This window comes from Macaca thibetana, chromosome 15, assembly GCF_024542745.1.
Source record: "Macaca thibetana thibetana isolate TM-01 chromosome 15, ASM2454274v1, whole genome shotgun sequence".
In the NCBI taxonomy this organism is placed as follows: domain Eukaryota; kingdom Metazoa; phylum Chordata; class Mammalia; order Primates; family Cercopithecidae; genus Macaca; species Macaca thibetana.
In genome coordinates this window covers 88,598,902-88,616,449 of record NC_065592.1, presented here as the reverse complement: position 1 = coordinate 88,616,449, position 17,548 = coordinate 88,598,902, and the positions used below count along the sequence as shown (strand labels likewise).

General features: G+C 42.9%; 1 protein-coding gene and 1 long non-coding RNA gene across 4 annotated transcripts in view; one reads left to right on the top strand and one right to left on the bottom strand.

Annotated features, from left to right (window-relative positions):
• The window catches only part of PCSK5 (proprotein convertase subtilisin/kexin type 5), a 468,460-nt gene that overhangs the window by 134,054 nt on the left and 316,858 nt on the right, over positions 1-17,548 (bottom strand). The window lies entirely within an intron of this gene.
• The window catches only part of LOC126937833 (uncharacterized), a 40,504-nt gene continuing 23,225 nt past the window's right edge, over positions 270-17,548 (top strand). Inside the window, exons 1-2 of the long non-coding RNA XR_007719866.1 lie at positions 270-341; positions 488-548. This is a non-coding gene — a long non-coding RNA (uncharacterized LOC126937833). The remainder of the gene's footprint in view (positions 342-487; positions 549-17,548) is intronic.

The following is a 17,548-nucleotide window of genomic DNA, read 5'->3' as shown; positions in this document are numbered from 1 at the left end:
CCCCTGGAAAGAGGAGGAGCTTCATGCCAAGGCCTGGGGCTCCAGCTGCATAGTAGCTGGTCACAGCTTTGTAACTGACAGTTTTGTCTCTCACCGGTCCTCATAAACACTGTCTGAGAGATCCGCAGGTTTGCCCAGTGACAGGTCTGTATGGGATGTGGCACCCAGGATGCCTCTGTCCCTTGGTGACTGAAGAAGCATTTGATTAGTCGGGCTGCCCAATGATTTATTGGGAGTGACCAGATTGTGCTTTCAAAAAGACTAAGTGCGGAAATAAAGAAGGGAATCAAGGTTTGCTCCGTGCCTACTGCAGGTCAGCATTGTAAGAAGAACTACATTGGGTAAGGGCATACATTTTGGAGTCATCCTGTCCTGGGTTACATTTTGGGGTCACTTCCTTCTCCAGCTGTATGAAATTAATCAAATCACATATTTCCCGGACATTCCTCTTCTGTAAAATGTGGATAATACTCTCTCTCTCTCATAGGATGTGGTGGGGAATCAAATGAGAACACAGACCTACAGCACCAGAAGAATGGATGACAGAGGTTAGTTATGATTCTGTTTCTTTAATTGTGTTATCTCATTAAATCTCAGATAATAATGTAGGGTACATAGTGGTCTCAGCTCCATTTGATCAAACAAGGAATTTAAGCACCAGAATGTTAACCCTGTGTGAATATCATCTAAACCCTGGTCAGACTGGATCCCAAATTGTGCTTTTTCTCCTGCCCCCAAGGAATGTATTGGCTGCATATGTGGGTGGCAACGAGGCAGCTAAAATTAATGACCCTCCGGACCGAGCACAATGATCTCGCAAAGCAACTGGGCTGCGGATGCAACCTACACATGTTCTTTTTTTATTATTAGCATCCCCTGGAGACAGCCTCCCTATGCCAGAACAAAGCCAGCTTTTCCTGCACTGTGCTGTGGAAAATTCCAGAGCCATGGTTGTGCCCTTCTTAGGATGCTGAGGTCGAAGTCGGTCAGGAATAGGTGAATCTCCATCAGATGGGGCTTTTCCCCAGCAGAGCCTCATCAAGTCAGTTTCAGAACTTGGAATCCTTGGTCCCCTATGGACTGGTCACTGCACTTGGGCTGTACCTGCTTCTTCACTGAGTGGTGGGGGCTCCCCTACTTGGCAGGTATCAGGACAAATTGTACAGTCCTCTCTGCCTCATTGAGGTGGAGCGCATAAACAGGTGAGAATGGAAGGGAGGGCAGCGGCGTGTGTATGGATGGGGGTGGGGAATGTGGTGTGGAGGGGCAGGAGGCTTCCAGATCCAGGTGTCAGAGGGCTCAGCTGTTTCCTTGCCTACCAGCATCCTTCCCCGTGGTTTGCATCCTATCAGAACTTTAGGCTGTCCAGGGTGTGGAATCCAGGACCAGAACCTCACTGGTTCCACAGTAGAGAGGATGGCTCTTTCTGCTTTTTGAGATTCCTCTCATTCCCACTGTGTGCTCAGATGACGATGAGCTGTCTCCTGCCCACTTGGACGCATGCTTTTCCCCAAGAAGTGGGAGACTGGTGAAGTGCCTGTATCTGGAACCAGGTGTCCCAGATGTGAACCTCAGCCCTGTCTTGGCTAGCTCTGTAACCTTGGGCAAGTTCTATAACCTCTCTGAGCTTCAGTCAGCTCATCTGTAAAATGGTGATAATCACAGCCAAGAAAATGGCCAGATGGATTAAATTAGTTGCCCATGAAATGTGCTTTGAAACCTACTGGCACCCTAATAAGCACTCAATAACATTCAGCTGTTGCTACTCCAGTGCATAAAACTCGGTCCCTCAGATAAGCAACACCAGAGAGATCGTTAGAAACACTCAATGCTCAACTCACTTCTGTTGTGTGGTGGCTTTGAATCATGTACTTAATCTTTCTTCAGCTTCATAAAATGAGATCAGTTGCTCCAAACTTTGTTAGTTCCCTGTTTGTCTCCTGCCTAATATCAAGTAATATTATTCTTTCTCATACTGTGGTTGATTTAGAAGTGCATAGTAATGGCTGGGCATGGTGGTTCACGCCTGTAACCCCAGCACTTTGGGAGGCTGAGGCGGGTGGATCACCTGAGGTCAGGAGTTTGAGACCAGCCTGGTCAACATGGTGAAACTCCATCTCTACTAAATACAAAAAATTAGCCAGGAGTGGTGACGCATGCCTGTAGTCCCAGCTACTCAGGAGGCTGAGGCGGGAGAATTGCTTGAACCCAGGAGGCGGAGGTTGCAGTGAGCCAAAATTACACCATTGCACTCCAGCCTGGGTGACAGAGCGAGACTCCATCTCAAAAACAAAAATAAGAAACGCATAGTAAGTATACACAAAATATCTCAAAAGGATTTCTTTTCTCCACAACTGTTCAGGGACCCCTTAAGAAAACAGACTCCAATTTTATTAACCATTGTATTACCTTGAAGAAGTCAACCAGGCATGGTTCTGTTTGGCACCAAAGTTCTATTCAGGAAATGGCAGCCAACTTCCCTTTGACCCCCAATGCTAAATCCACAGTTCTAGAAGGATTCACTTGCTAAAAATTTGTGAGCACTGTAAACCAATATTGGACAGAAAGGCAGCTCAGCTATTCCTCTATTGCTTAATATTATTCCTCTTTTTGCCTCATGGAGAAAGCTCTTGAGAGTAACATAACATTGTGACATTCACTGATCTTCACCCAGCTCTTAGCACAGTGGTCAGGAATTGGTTGTGAGCTAACTTGTGCAACCTCAATATAAACCCAAGGAATTGTTTCTTTGACATTAATAACACCATGAGAGGATGCTTGACTCATCAAAACATTTCAGAGTGGTATGACTCAATGCATTCTTGCTCTTTTTTCCTTTCCTGAATGCCTTGATATCTCCTTTCAAGGCTCTACACGCCTCTCTCTACCCCATCTATGCCATAGAGAGCCTGGTTCCACCAGTGACATTGTAGCCTCTGTCCCCCTCTACCATACGAAACTGAGAACTTGCCTTCTCAGCCTAGTCCTACAGAGAAGTCCTGTGGAGACATAGAACAGAGGAGGAGCTTGCAAAAAACCTCTGACTTTGCTAGAAACAAACATTGCAGCTCTAGAAAGTCTACGTGGCCTCTGGAACAATTCAGCCCCTCCGGTAGAAGAGCCGATTTGCAGTGCCTTCAAACCCTCCTCCCCTGGAGTCTGACTCCACTCTCCATTGTTATTTTTATTTTTTGTTTTTTTAGATGGAGTCTTGCTCTGTTGCCCAGGCTGGAGTGCAGTGGTGTGATCTTGGCTCATTGCAACCTCTGCCTCCCAGGTTCAAGCAATTCTCCTGTCTCAGCCTCTGAGTAGCTGGGAGTACAGGTGTGTGCCACCACACCCAGCTAATTTTTGTATTTTTAGTAGGGACCGAGTTTCACTGTGTTGATCAGGCTGGTCGTGAACTCCTGACCTCAGGTGATCCTTATGGAGAAGGATCACCCACCTGCCTTGGTCTCCCAAAGTGTTGGAGTTACAGGCTTGAGCCACTGCACCTGGCCTCCACTCTCCATTATTATCAAGCCCACCGCAAGTAGGTACTCAGCGTCTCCCCTGGAGGCCACTGGACCTTCCTGAACTAGGTAAGTCAGTCACTTTCCCCTTGGTGTCTTCTTTGGCAGCATCTCTAGAGAACAAGCAACCAGAGAAACAAGTCTGGACCCCATTTGTGGGGGGAGGGGGTTCCTGGGCCTTCAAAACCTAGCCCATGGCTTACATCTGCAGCTACCAGGCAGGCTTAGCATCCACGGCTCAGGAAGCCTGCCTTTCTCTGGAAACTCGATTCTAGTGATCATCTCAGGCAGAGCTGGTGACTCAGGCCCTCCTCCCCTTCCCAAACTCCCTCCGGCTGCTGTCTGACCTGCTTTGACTTCTTTTTTGCTTTCAAGGCTGCTCTTGATATTTATCTTAACCAGATTTTACATGGTATGATGTGCCTCGGGCCCCAAATCTTCCTGGGGAGGGCCAATTCCTCTCTCTGCTGTTCACAGTTTGCCAAAATGGGCAGGGATGGGCTGTGGAAAAGCTGCCTGTGGGCTTGGGGAACTTGAACAGTCTTTGGGTTATGCAATTGTCTAGTGTCATTTAGGTTACAATTTTCTAAAGATGAATTTGTCAGAGGCCAGCATTTTCTATGGAATAAAAACAACCGGCTTACTACAGTAGCATGTATGATAGACTTGCAAAATGGCTAAAGAAGTAGGGAGAAGAGAAAGTCGTAGTTGTGTTGTTTGGGGAGTGTAAGTCCAGGCCTTGGGTCAAAGATAAGGGAAGCTTTTCTAGAAAAGCTTTCTCAATATTTTCACACTTAATTCTCAGAGCCAGCTTATGGAGGTGAGCGTTGTTCTCATCTTGCAGATGAGGAAAACAAGGTTCAGGAAATTTAAGCAGTCTGACCAAGGTTTCTGAATTAGTAATAATAAGAACAGCTAACACTTATTTCATGATTACCACATGCCAGGAATTGTTCGGAGTGCTGCACAAATACTAACTTACTTGATCCTTACAGTAACTTGACCCTATTGGGAGAAAGGCATTGTATACTGCTTGTTTGTTAAATTATCCCCAACACCTGCTTTTTGTTGTTGTTGAGAAAGTTGAGGCAATGAGACATTAAGTGGCTTGTTAAGGTCACCTAGCTGTTGGCAGAGCTGGGACTTAAATCAAGAAGTCAGATTTCAGACTCTTCTCTTCTAACCAGAGTTTTGTTATACCCCTTTTCCAAGAAAGTAGTAGAGATGAGATTTTATCTTTAAATGCCACCCCCCTTCCAATATGCCAGAAATTCAAATCATTGGTGGGCTGCATGCACACATATGTGTGTGTGTGCACGTGTGTGTGAGTGAATGTGGGGATAAAGTCAAACATGCAATCGTAGACTCCTCAATCATGTAACCTGGAACTATTTGCTTGCCTACCATTTTCTTGCATGGTGCGTGGGGTGTTGGAAGAAGGTTCACTTTCTACCCTTTGTGGGACAGACAGAATCAGCTCACATCAACTACCAAGAAAACTAGCTGATGTAGAATCAAGTGTTCAAATCTAAGGCTTGCCCAGAGCAGCTGGTTCTCATTGTACTCTTCCCCGAGGACAGGGCCCTCTCTTGCTTATTTTGGGGTCTCTGTGGCCTCACTGTATGAGTGGAAGATTGCTCCTAAGTGTGAGGAATTCATTCAATGTTTTTGTTTGTTGAACTGAAAATAAGATTGCCTTAGGCATGAAAGAATAGATGGAGCTAAGTGGGCAAGAGGGAAAGTGGAGAATGTTTCAGAGAGAGACAAAGCAAAGAGGTGAAGGTAGAATAAGTCTGATGTCTCTGGGAGCAGGTAAATGATTGAGTTGACTGAAGTAGAAACCGAGTTTGGGAGAAATAAAAAATGACCTTGGATAGAGGATGTAGACAGATAACGAACATCAATTAGAGGGGCTTCAAGTGGATATGGCTGGTCAAAGGGAGCCATTGAAGATTTAGAAAGAGATAAAGTCTATGCTGGGCACAACTTTGGTGACAATCACCCTGGTCAAGGGAGGCTAAATGAATTGAAAGACAAAGTCCAGAAAAATCAACCAGGAGATGGCTGCAGTAAGCCAGGGTGAGGGAGCAGAACCACTACAACCAAAATGGAGAGGACAGAGTGGTGTCCAGAAAATTGAGCCATCAGATCTCAGGGAGAGATGACCTTTAGAACGCATCTACTGTAGCTGCCTTTATTTACCCTGCCCCCAGGGTTGAATTCCCTCAATGATTTTCTAGCCTAGCCAGTGACTGCTCAGTGTTTGAATGAATACTGAAAAGGAAGAACTCACTACCTCCTCTTCCATTTTTGGAAAACTTCAACCATCTGAAATATCTTTGTAGTAGGCTAAATCTGGCCTCCCATGAAATTTTATACATTGGTCATTACGGAAGAATCAGCTTCTCTGAACAAAAAGCATGATATTTATGGGAATAATGAAAAGAGAGAAGATCTGAGTCCAAGGCGTGGACGCATGGCTTTGAGTAGGTCGGTGAAACCCCGTTGGGCTTAGTCACTTCTGTGGAAATGACAATGATACATGTCCTGCCTAGTTCTCTGCTCCACTCGGAGGATCAAAGGATACGCTTTGTGACAATGCTTTGGAAACTTCAAAGTGTCACATAAAGGAGGGACAGATAAGATCATTAATGCTCTACAGGAGGGACTATGGTACATAAGTGGCTGGGAAAGCCAGATCCATATTCCAGCTCTGCCACTTTCTAGCTGTGTGGTGTTTTAGGCTTGCTACTTAACTTTTCTAACCCTCGTTTCCATAGCTGCAAAAAAATATAAAAATAGCCCTACCTCAGAAAGTTGTTGTAATGACTAAATTTGATAAAGTATTTAAAGGCACTGAGCACAGGGTTTGTCTGGAATATAGTAAATGGTAAATAAATGCTATTATTACTGATAAATGATGACAACCTGCATACAGGAAATGAGTGGCGAAAAAGGAGTCGAGCTGATGGACTTAAACTGGAGTGAGTAAGGAAACGGCAGTAGCATTGCCAGAGCCTGGGAATATAAGAAAGCTGGTTGGAATGATCTAGCGGATATATTGAAATTGAGCAACTCCTGGCGTAACACTGTGTGTTTAACCGCATGCCACAGGCAGTATTTTGACAGTGGCAGTATTTTCAGCCTGCTCAATGCTGGGTGGCTGTGTTCTCTCTCTAACACACAACTCTTGTTATCTCTCTTGCTATATCAACCCAGATAACAAGAGTTGATGGAGCAAAATATAGTGCAGACGTTCACAGCCCGTTCCACCTATAGCCATGCCATAAACAATCAGGAGTGCATTTCATTGTTGCTGGACAGAGTGTCATGTTTAAATACCAAAATGATGAAAGAAATGTCATCACCTGCACATTCCTTCAGAGGGGCCATCCTGTCCGTGGCCTGCAGAACTGTCTGGCAGAAGAGTTGTACATCTGTAGATACTTGGCATAAAACTAACACAAAGAGAAAGTAAGTTGTTACGAAGGGCTTTTCTCACAGTGGTCTCAGTGGTTGGGATTTTGGGACCATCCTAAATGGTCCCAAGCATAGCTGCTATTCAATCAGTTATGAAGTGCTAGGTAAAAGATGAACCAGCATTAGCAGGTAAAAGGTGCAGTGCTTGCTGGGGTGAATGCTCATGGCTGGTGCAGTGAGGAGTATCTTTTTTTTTTTTTTTTTTTTTTTTATACTTTAAGTTATAGGGTACATGTGCACAACATGCAGGTTTGTTACACATGTATACATGTGCCATGTTGGTGTGCTGCACCCATTAACTCATCATTTACATTAGGTATATCTCTTAATGCTATCCCTCCCACCTACCCCACAATAGGACCTGGTGTGTGATGTTCCCCTTTCTGTGTCCAAGTGATCTCATTGTTCAATTCCCACCTATGAGTGAGAACATGCAGTGTTTGGTTTTCTGTTCTTGTGATAGTTTGCTGAGAATGATGGTTTCCAGCTGCATCCATGTCCCTACAAAGGACATGAACTCATCCTTTTTTATGGCTGCATAGTATTCCATGGTGTATATGTGCCACATTTTCTTAATCCAGTCTGTCACTGATGGGCATTTAGGTTGATTGCTATTGTGAATAGTGCTGCAATAAACATATGTGTGCATGTGTCTTTATAGCAGCATGACTTATAATCCTTTGGGTATATCCCCAGTAATGGGATGGCCGGGTCAAATGGTATTTCTAGTTCTAGGTCCTTGAGGAATCGCCACACTGTCTTCCACAATGGTTGAACTAGTTTACAGTCCCACCAACAGTGTAAAAGTGTTCCTATTTCTCCACATCCTCTCCAGAACCTGTTGTTTCCAGATTTTTTTTAGTGATTGGCATTCTAACTGGTGTGAGATGGTATCTCATTGTGGTTTTGATTTGCATTTCTCTGATGGCCAGTGATGATGAGCATTTTTTCATGTGTCTGTTGGCTGTATGAATATCTTCTTTTGAGAAGTGTCTGTTCATATCCTTTGCCCACTTTTTGATGGGGTTGTTTGTTTTTTTCTTGTAAATTTGATTGAGTTCTTTATAGGTTCTAGATATTAGCCCTTTGTCAGATGAGTAGATTGCAAAAATTTTCTCCCATTCTGTAGGTTGCCTGTTCACTCTGATGGTAGTTTCTTTTGCTGTGCAGAAGCTCTTTAGTTTAATTAGATCCCATTTGTCAATTTTGGCTTTTGTTGCCATTGCTTTTGGTGTTTTAGACATGAAGTCCTTGCCCATGCCTATGTCCTGAATGGTATTACCTAGGTTTTCTTCTAGGGTTTTTATGGTTTTAGGTGTAACATTTAAGTCTCTAATCCATCTTGAATTAATTTTCATATAAGGAATAAGGAAAGGATCCAGTTTCAGCTTTCTACTTATGGCTAGTCAATTTTCCCAGCACCATTTATTAAATAGGGAATCCTTTCCCCATTTCTTGTTTTTGTCAGGTTTGTCAAAGATCAGATGACTGTAGATGTGTGGTATTATTTCTGAGGGCTCTGTTCTGTTCCATTGGTCTATATTTCTGTTCTAGTACCAGTACCATGCTGTTTTGGTTACTGTAGCCTTGTAGTATAGTTTGAAGTCAGGTACCGTGATGCCTCCAGCTTTATTCTTTTGGCTTAGGATTGTCTTGGCAATGCAGGGTCTTTTTTGGTTCCATATGAACTTTAAAGCAGTTTTTTCCAATTCTGTGAAGAAAGTCATTGGTAGCTTAATGGGGATGGCACCGAATCTATAAATTACCTTGGGCAGTATGGCCGTTTTCACAGTATTGATTCTTCCTATCCATGAGCATGGTATGTTCTTCCATTTGTTTGTGTCCTCTTTTATTTCACTGAGCAGTGTTTTGTAGCTCTCCTTGAAGAGGTCCTTTACATCCCTTGTAAGTTGGATTCTTAGGTATTTTATTCTCTTTGAAGCTACTGTGAATGGGAGTTCATTCATGATTTGGCTCTGTTTGTCTGTTACTGGTGTATAAGAACGCTTGTGACTTTTGCACATTGATTTTGTATCCTGAGACTTTGCTGAAGTTGCTTATCAGCTTAAGGAGATTTTGGGCTGAGATGATGGGGTTTTCTAAATATACAATCATGTCATCTGCAAACAGGGACAATTTGACTTCTTCTTTTCCTAACTGAATACCCTTGATTTCTTTCTCTTGTCTGATTGCCCTAGCCAGAACTTCCAACACTATGTTGAATAGGAGTGGTGAGAGAGGGCATCCCTGTCTTGTGCCAGTTTTCAAAGGGAATTTTTCCAGTTTTTGCCCATTCAGTATGATATTGGCTGTGGGTTTGTCATAAATAGCTCTTATTATTTTGAGATGTTCCATCAATACCGAATTTATTGAGAGTTTTTAGCATGAAGGGCTGTTGAATTTTGTCAAAGGCCTTTTCTGCATCTATTGAGATAATCATGTGGTTTTTGTCTTTTGTTCTGTTTATATACTGGATTACATTTATTGATTTGCATATGTTGAACCAGCCTTGCATCCCAGGGATGAAGCCCACTTGATCATGGTGGATAAGCTTTTTGATGTGCTGCTGGATTCGGTTTGCCAGTATTTTATTGAGGATTTTTGCATCGATGTTCATTAGGGATATTGGTCTAAAATTCTCTTTTTTTGTTGTATTTCTGTCAGGCTTTGGTATCAGGATGATGTTGGCCTCATAAAATGAGTTAGGGAGAATTCCCTCTTTTTCTATTGATTGGAATAGTTTCAGAAGGAATGGTACCAACTCCTCCTTGTACCTCCGGTAGAATTCGGCTGTGAATCTGTCTGGTCCTTGACTTTTTTTGGTTGGTAGGCTATTAATTATTGCCTCAATTTCAGAGCCTGCTATTGGTTTATTCAGGAATTCAACTTCTTCCTGGTTTAGTCTTGGGAGAGTGTAAGTGTCCATGAAATTATCCATTTCTTCCAGGTTTTCTAGTTTATTTGCATAGAGGTGTTTATAGTATTCGCTAATGATAGTTTGTATTTCTGTGGGGTCAGTGGTGATATCCCCTTTATCATTTTTTTATTGCATCTATTTGATTCTTCTCTCTTCTTTATTAGTCTTGCTAGTGGTCTATCAATTTTGTTGATCTTTTCAAAAGACCAGCTCCTGGATTCATTGATTTTCTGGAGGGTTTTTTGTGTCTCTATCTCCTTCAGTTCTGCTCTGATCTTAGTTATTTCTTGTCTTCTTCTAGCTTTTGAATGTGTTTGCTCTTGCTTCTCTAGTTCTTTTAATTGTGATGTTAGGGTGTCAATTTAGATCTTTCCTGCTTTCTCTTGTGGGCATTTAGTGCTATAAATTTCCCTCTGCACACTGCTTTAAATGTGTCACAGAGATTCTGGTATGTTGTATCTTTGTTCTCATTGGTTTCAAAGAACATCTTTATTTCTGCCTTCATTTCGTTATGTACCCAGTAGTCATTCAGGAGCAGGTTGTTCAGTTTCCATGTAGTTGATTGGTTTTGATTGAGTTTCTTAGTCCTGAGTTCTAGTTTGATTGCATTGTGGTCTGAGGGACAGTTTGTTATAATTTCTGTTCTTTTGCATTTGCTGAGGAGTGCTTTACTTCCAACTATGTGGTCAAATTTGGAGTAAGTGCTATGTGGTGCTTAGAAGAATGTACATTCTGTTGCTTTAGAGTGGAGAGTTCTGTAGATGTCTATTAGGTCCGCTTGGTGCAGAGTTGAGTTCAATTCCTGGATATCCTTGTTGACTTCCTGTCTTGTTGATCTGTCTAATGTTGACAGTGGGGTGTTAAAGTCTCCCATTATTATTGTATGGGAGTCTAAGTCTCTTTGTAAGTCTCTAAGGACTTGCTTTATGAATCTGGGTGCTCCTGTATTGGGTGCATATATATTTAGGATAGTTAGCTCTTCCTGATGAATTGATCCCTTTACCATTATGTAATGGCCTTCTTTGTCTCGTTTGATCTTTGATGGTTTAAAGTCTGTTTTATCAGAGTAGGATTGCAACCTCTGCTTTTTTTTGTTTTCCATTTGCTTGGTAGATCTTCCTCCATCCCTTTATTTTGAGCCTATGTATATCTCTGCATGTGAGATGGGTCTCCTGAATACAGCAAACTGATGGATCTCGACTCTATCCAATTTGCCAGTCTGTGTCTTTTAATTGGACCATTTAGTCCATTTACATTTAAGGTTAATATTGTTATGTGTGAACTTGATCCTGTCATTATGATATTAACTGGTTATTTTGCTCACTAGTTGATGCAGTTTCTTCCTAGCATCGATGGACTTTACATTTTGACATGTTTTTGCAATGGCTGGTACCTATTGTTCCTTTCCATGTTTAGTGCTTCCTTCAGGATCTCTTGTAGGGCAGGCCTGGTGGTGACAAAATCTCTAAGCATTTGCTTGTCTGTAAAGGATTTTATTTCTCCTTCACTTATGAAACTTAGTTTGGCTGCATATGAAATTCTGGGTTGAAAATTCTTTTCTTTAAGAATGTTGAATATTGGCCCCTACTCTCTTCTGGCTTGGAGAGTTTCTGCCAAGAGATATGCTATTAGTCTGATGGGCTTCCCTTTGTGTGTAACCCGACCTTTCTCTCTGGCTGCCCTTAATATTTTTTCCTTCATTTCAACTTTGGTGAATCTGACAATTATGTGTCTTGGAGTTGCTCTTCTCGAGGAGTATCTTTGTGGCATTCTCTGTATTTCCTGAATTTGAATGTTGGCCTACCTTGCTAGGTTGGGGAAGTTCTCCTGGATGATATCCTGCAGAGTGTTTTCCAACTTGGTTCCATTTTCCACATCACTTTCAGGTACACCAATCAGACGTAGATTTGGTCTTTTCACATAATCGCATGTTTCTTGGAGGCTTTGTTCATTTCTTTTTATTCTTTTTTCTCTACACTTCTCACTTCATTTCATTCATTTGATCTTCAATCACTGATACTCTTTCTTCCAGATGATCGAGTCGGTTACTGAAGCTTGTGCATTTGTCACCGTAGTTCTCATGTTATGGTTTTCATCTCTATCAGTTCTTTTAAGGACTTCTCTACATTGGTTATTCTAGTTAGCCATTCGTCAAATCTTTTTTCAAGGTTTTTCATTTCTTTGCTCTGGTTACATAGTTCCTCCTTTAGCTCTGAGAAGTTTGATCAACTGAAGCCTTCTCTCAACTCGTTGAAGTCATTTTCCGTCCAGTTTTGTTCCGTTGCTGGTGATGAGCTGCGTTCCTTTGGAGAGAGATGTGTTCTGATTTTTTGAATTTCCAGCTTTTCTACACTGCTTTTTCCCCATCTTTGTGGTTTTATCTGCCTTTGGTCTTTGATGATGGTGACGTACTGATGGGGTTTTGATGTGGGTGTCCTTTCTGTTTGTTAGTTTTCCTTCTGAGAATCAGGACCATCAGCTGTATGTCTGTTGGAGTTTGCCTGAGGTCCACTCCAGACCCTGTTTGCCTGGGTATCAGCAGCGGAGGCTGCAGAAGATAGAATATTGCTGAACAGTGAGTGTTGCTGTCTGATTCTTGCTCTGGAAGCTTCGTCTCAGGGGTGTACCCCGCTGTGTGAGGTGTCAGTCTGCACCTAGTTGGGGATGCCTCCCAGTTAGGCTACTCAGGGGTCAGGGACCTACTTGAGCAGGCAGTTTGTCCATTCTCAGATCTCAACCTCTATGCTAGGAGATCCACTGCTCTCTTCAAAACTGTCAGACAGGCGCATTTACCTCTGCTGAGGTTTCTGCTGCTTTTTGTTTAGCTATGCCCTGTCCCCAGAGGAGGAGTGCACAGAGGCAGGCCGGCCTCCTTGAGCTGTGGTGGGCTCCACCCAATTCGAGCTTCCTGGCGGCTTTGTTTACCTACTTAAGCCTCAGCAATGGTGGGCGCCCCTCCCCCAGCCTCGCTGCCGCCTTGCAATTAGATCTCAGACTGCTGTGCTAGCAATGAGGGAGGCTCCTTGGGCGTGGGACCCTCTGGGCCAGGTGTGGGATATAATCTCCTGGTGTGTCGTTTACTAAGACCCTTGGTAAAGCGCAGTATTAGGGTGGGAGTTACCCGATTTTCCAGGTGTTGTGTGTTTCAATTTCCTTTGGCTAGGAAAAGGGATTCCCTTCCCCCTTGCGCTTCCCAGGTGAGGCGATGCCTTGCCCTGCTTTAGCTCTTGCTGGTTGGGCTGCACCCATGGACCAGCGCCAACTGTCCGACACGACCCAGTGAGATGAACCCAGTACCTCAGTTGAAAATGCAGAAATCACCCGTCTTCTTTGTTGCTCACACTGGGAGCTGGAGGCTGGAGCTGTTCCTATTTGGCCATCTTGGGCACGCCCCCTAATTCTGAGGAATATCTTGTACCAACCCAGCTAAGTGCCCTGTAGGGCAAGAATGTGAGTTTGATTTTTTTTTTTTTTTTTTTTTTTTGTAGACAGGGTCTCATTCTCTCACCCAGTCTGGAGTGCAAAGGCACCATCACAGCTCACTGCAGCCTCAAGCTCCCAGGCTTAATCACTCATCTAGCCTCAGCCTTCTGTGTAGCTGGGACCACAGGCATGCAACACCATGCCTGACTAATTGTTTTGTTTTTGTAGACATAGCATTTCCCTATGTTGTCCATGTTAGTCTTGAACTTTTTGGCCTCCCGTTATCCTCCCACCTCAGCCTCCCCAAGTGCTGGGATTACAGGTGTAAGCCACCATGCCCACATTTAAGATCTTTAGAGGTCAGGAGAGGGAAGAAGCTTTGGAAAGCTTCTCAAGAAAGTGTCTTCAATTGACTATCAGACAAACCAGTCTCCACTTATGGGATCCCCATTTTACAGATGAAGAAGCTAATAATTAGAGTTTCTACAGCTTGACCCAAATCACACAATTTGTCTTGTTCTCTCTCCAAATCAAACTAGGCTGAGGGAAAGAAATAATCACTTTAGAAAGATGTGGAGAGAAATAAAGGCAAAGCAATAGCTAGGGATGATAGATGCCAGGTCATCTCTAGCTTAGCAAAGGACTTCATATGAATGGACGTTGATAGTAACATTCAATCAACTCATCCCACATGGCAAACTTTCAGTTATGTATGCTGGAATTTCTTCTGCTTCTCTGCCCTTAAATCTCTTCCATAAACTGGTGGTTTCTAAACAGTTCTTCTCAGTCCAGATCTTTCTCTTGAGTTCAATAATCCTGCATCCATTGCCCACTGGATTCTCCACCTGGATACTTTACAAGTATCTCCAATTTACCATGTTCAACAAGCCTTACCACTTTAGCCCAGCACTGATACCCCTCCTGTGCATCCCATCTAGGTGAGTGCCACCATCATCCAATCAGGGAGGCCGTCACCAGGGAGTCATCCCTGATCCCTCCTCACATCTAATCCCTCACAATTTCAGTCACTTCTATCTCCTGAACAGCTCTCCATTCCATCTGCTCATCCCCATCTCTAGCACCGTCCCATGTCTTTTAGCTCAGTCATTTCTATACCATATGGTAAATTTATCTTCCTAATTGGTCTCCTGGACTAGATATTCTCCACCCCCCCACGCCAATTCTGTCATTCATTCTGTAGCCAGAATGTTCTTTCTCAAATTCAAATCTTATCAGACCACTTTCCTACCTAAAATCTTGCAATGCTGCTTCCTCAATACAGAATAAAGCTCAAAGGAATGACATACAAGAGCCTTAAAAATTTGGTCCTTGCTGCAATTTTATCATCATCCTCTATTGCTCGCCTTACAAACTGTAGCAGACTCTTTTGGTGGCCTGCATACACCTCTTGGCCTCATCACATCCATATGCAGAAACCAACTTCCAGGGGAAAGTGTTGCTTCATACTTCCTTGAGGCCTATGCTCTGTCAGGAACACATGGCAGGCCAGAAGGAGCGAACTGACCCCCAGGAGTCGTCCTCAACCAATGACAGGGATTTAGTATATGAAAAGCACAGCTCTATTGCCCCATCAGTGGGATAACTCTGAGGCCTATGTTATATACCATTTTCCAGAGTTTCCCCACAACGCTGAACTCCAGTTGCCCCTCCGGTAGCTTACAGTAGCTGGCTTGATGACATAACCTTCATTGGCTGCATTCCCTTCCCTGTCTGACTCTCCTGCTTCACCACTGGCGTTTTCTTTGACCTCCCCTAAAAAACTCTTGGACTTGAATCTTTGTCTCAAGGTCAGCTGCTGTTGAAGTCAATTAAGACACATCCTCATGCTCTGGCGTTTCCAAGAGACTTCCAATCCCCCAAGCCCATGATGCACTCTCCCACTTAGAACAGCCATTTGACATATGCCCACTCCTTTCTTTCTTCTTCTAGCAAACTTCTACTCATTCTCTACAACTCAAAGTAGCCTCCTCTGTGAAGAATTATCTGAATCTTTCCTACCACATCATTACGCAGCTGAATTAATTCTTTCTGTGTTTGGTTGTGCTTTGTACATATTTTAATTTATAATATATATTTAAATTCATAGTTTATATTTTAATGTATAATTTTATTTATAATTATTTATATCAACTGGTGATTCTGCACATGTGTGTCTCCTTGACAGGGACTAGTTGCTCTTTAAGGTCAGGAATAATTTTCTGTGATCTAGACCACAACTTGCTATGTGATGAAGTGATTGAAACATTTTGGTAGATAAATAAGTTGACTCTTGGAAGTTAGGGATGCAAAAAGCAGTGACACGACAGTTAAAAGCTCCATGAAAAGGCATTCATTAATTCATTCGGTGTCTAGTTATTGAGCGCCCACTACATGTCAGGTACTATTCCAGGCATCTGAGATACAGTAGTAGGCAAAACACAGATCTCCTTCCTGGTGGAGTTTACATCATAACACAGGAGATATATAGTAAACTGTAAACACATGCATGGTTAGTACGGTTAGAAGCTACTAAATCCTATGAACCAAAAAGCTGAATAGGGCAAGCAAATCAGGGAGTGCTGGTAAGGGGTAGCGATAGGAATGCAGGTTGCAAGTAGGATATAATGGGATATAACTGAAAAGAAGAGTGTGTGCATTACGCTGGAGTGGTTATGAAAGTTAGTTGACAAAGTTAATTATCAACATGCAGTACAGTAATTTTGCTTTTAGTAGGCTAGACATTTGTGGCTTCAGAGCACACCAGCCCTATTCTATCGAGGCTTGAAATATCCTTAGTTAAAAATGACTGCTTTCTTAGACATGTGGTCCCCAGGCAGATTGCCTGCTGTGAATCCAGTTTTTAATGCAAAATGTCTTTCCAGCACAGAAGTTCACTGCCAATTTATTGAAGTTCATGGGGAGAATGATATCAGTTGACAAAAATATATTAGAGAGGGGTGCTAAGTTTCAGGAGGTAAAGTGGAGGGATAAAATAGACCAAGGACTATGCATCCAGGAAAGCAAACATTTTCAACTAAATTCATATCACAGTTACCATCAATCCACTTCTCAGCAAAACCACCCAGGTTGGAAAAAAATACTGCATGAGCAATCAGAATTATTCTTCTCCACCTAATAGTCAGTATAGTGAATTTACCTTTTGAACATTCTCATATAAAAAGAACTGCAAAGATGAGAGAGTTAAATGGGATCCAGGGGTATAAGAATATTTTGAAGAGCAAATGACTTATAAATTAGATTGACAGAGATTCTAAGGGAGATGATGGCTCACTGTAACAAGAGGCTCTAAAAATAAAATTCTGAAAATATAAATCACAAAAGGTCTCAATGGGGAATAAAGGCAAAGGCAAGAGGCACTTAAGGAAACCACTACTAGTTCACAGAGAATTCTATGAATTTGGTATTTTAATATTTATAAGGAGGACAGAGCTTTCAGGGTTTCCTGCCAGGAGCCTGGATCACTGCAGAGGATGGAATACTGAGAAGGGCCTCTTTAAACTTTCCAGTGGCTCCTGGAGTACATAACATGACCCAGATTTCTTTACATGGCACTTGGGGTCATTGCAGTCAGACCCTTGGGAGGATTGTTAGTTCATCTCTCTCACACTGTGCCTCAGTCTTTGGGACCTGCTATGATTTGAATGTCCCCTCCAAAACTCATGTTGAAATTTAATTGCCACTGTGACAATACCAAGAGGAGAGACCTTTAAGAGGTGATTAAGTCCTGGGGCTCTGCCCTCATAAATGGACTATGCCATTACTGTGAAAGTGGGTTAGTTATGGTGAGAGTGGGCTCCTGATAAAAACATGAAGTTTGGCTCCCATTTCTCTCTGACACATGCATACTCTCTTGCCATACCAGGCCTTCCACCATGTTATGATATAGCAGGAAGGTTCTCACCAAATGCAGCTGCTTGATCTTAGACTTTCCAGCCTCCAGGACCATGAGCCAAATAAACTTTTTTTTTGTAGACTACCCAGTTTGTGGTATTCTGTGAGAGCAGCAGGAAGCAGACAAAGACAGCCCCAAGACGCCATCAGGGAGAAACTCCTGGCACTTTCCAGGTGCTCACACTTCCCTGTCCCTTTCCAGCCTCCTGTCTCCAGCTCTATCCTTCCACTCCTACCTCCTCCCCGGGGACTAGACGACCCATTCTGTAGAGCATATCCTCTCTCATTTCTTTTCATAACACAT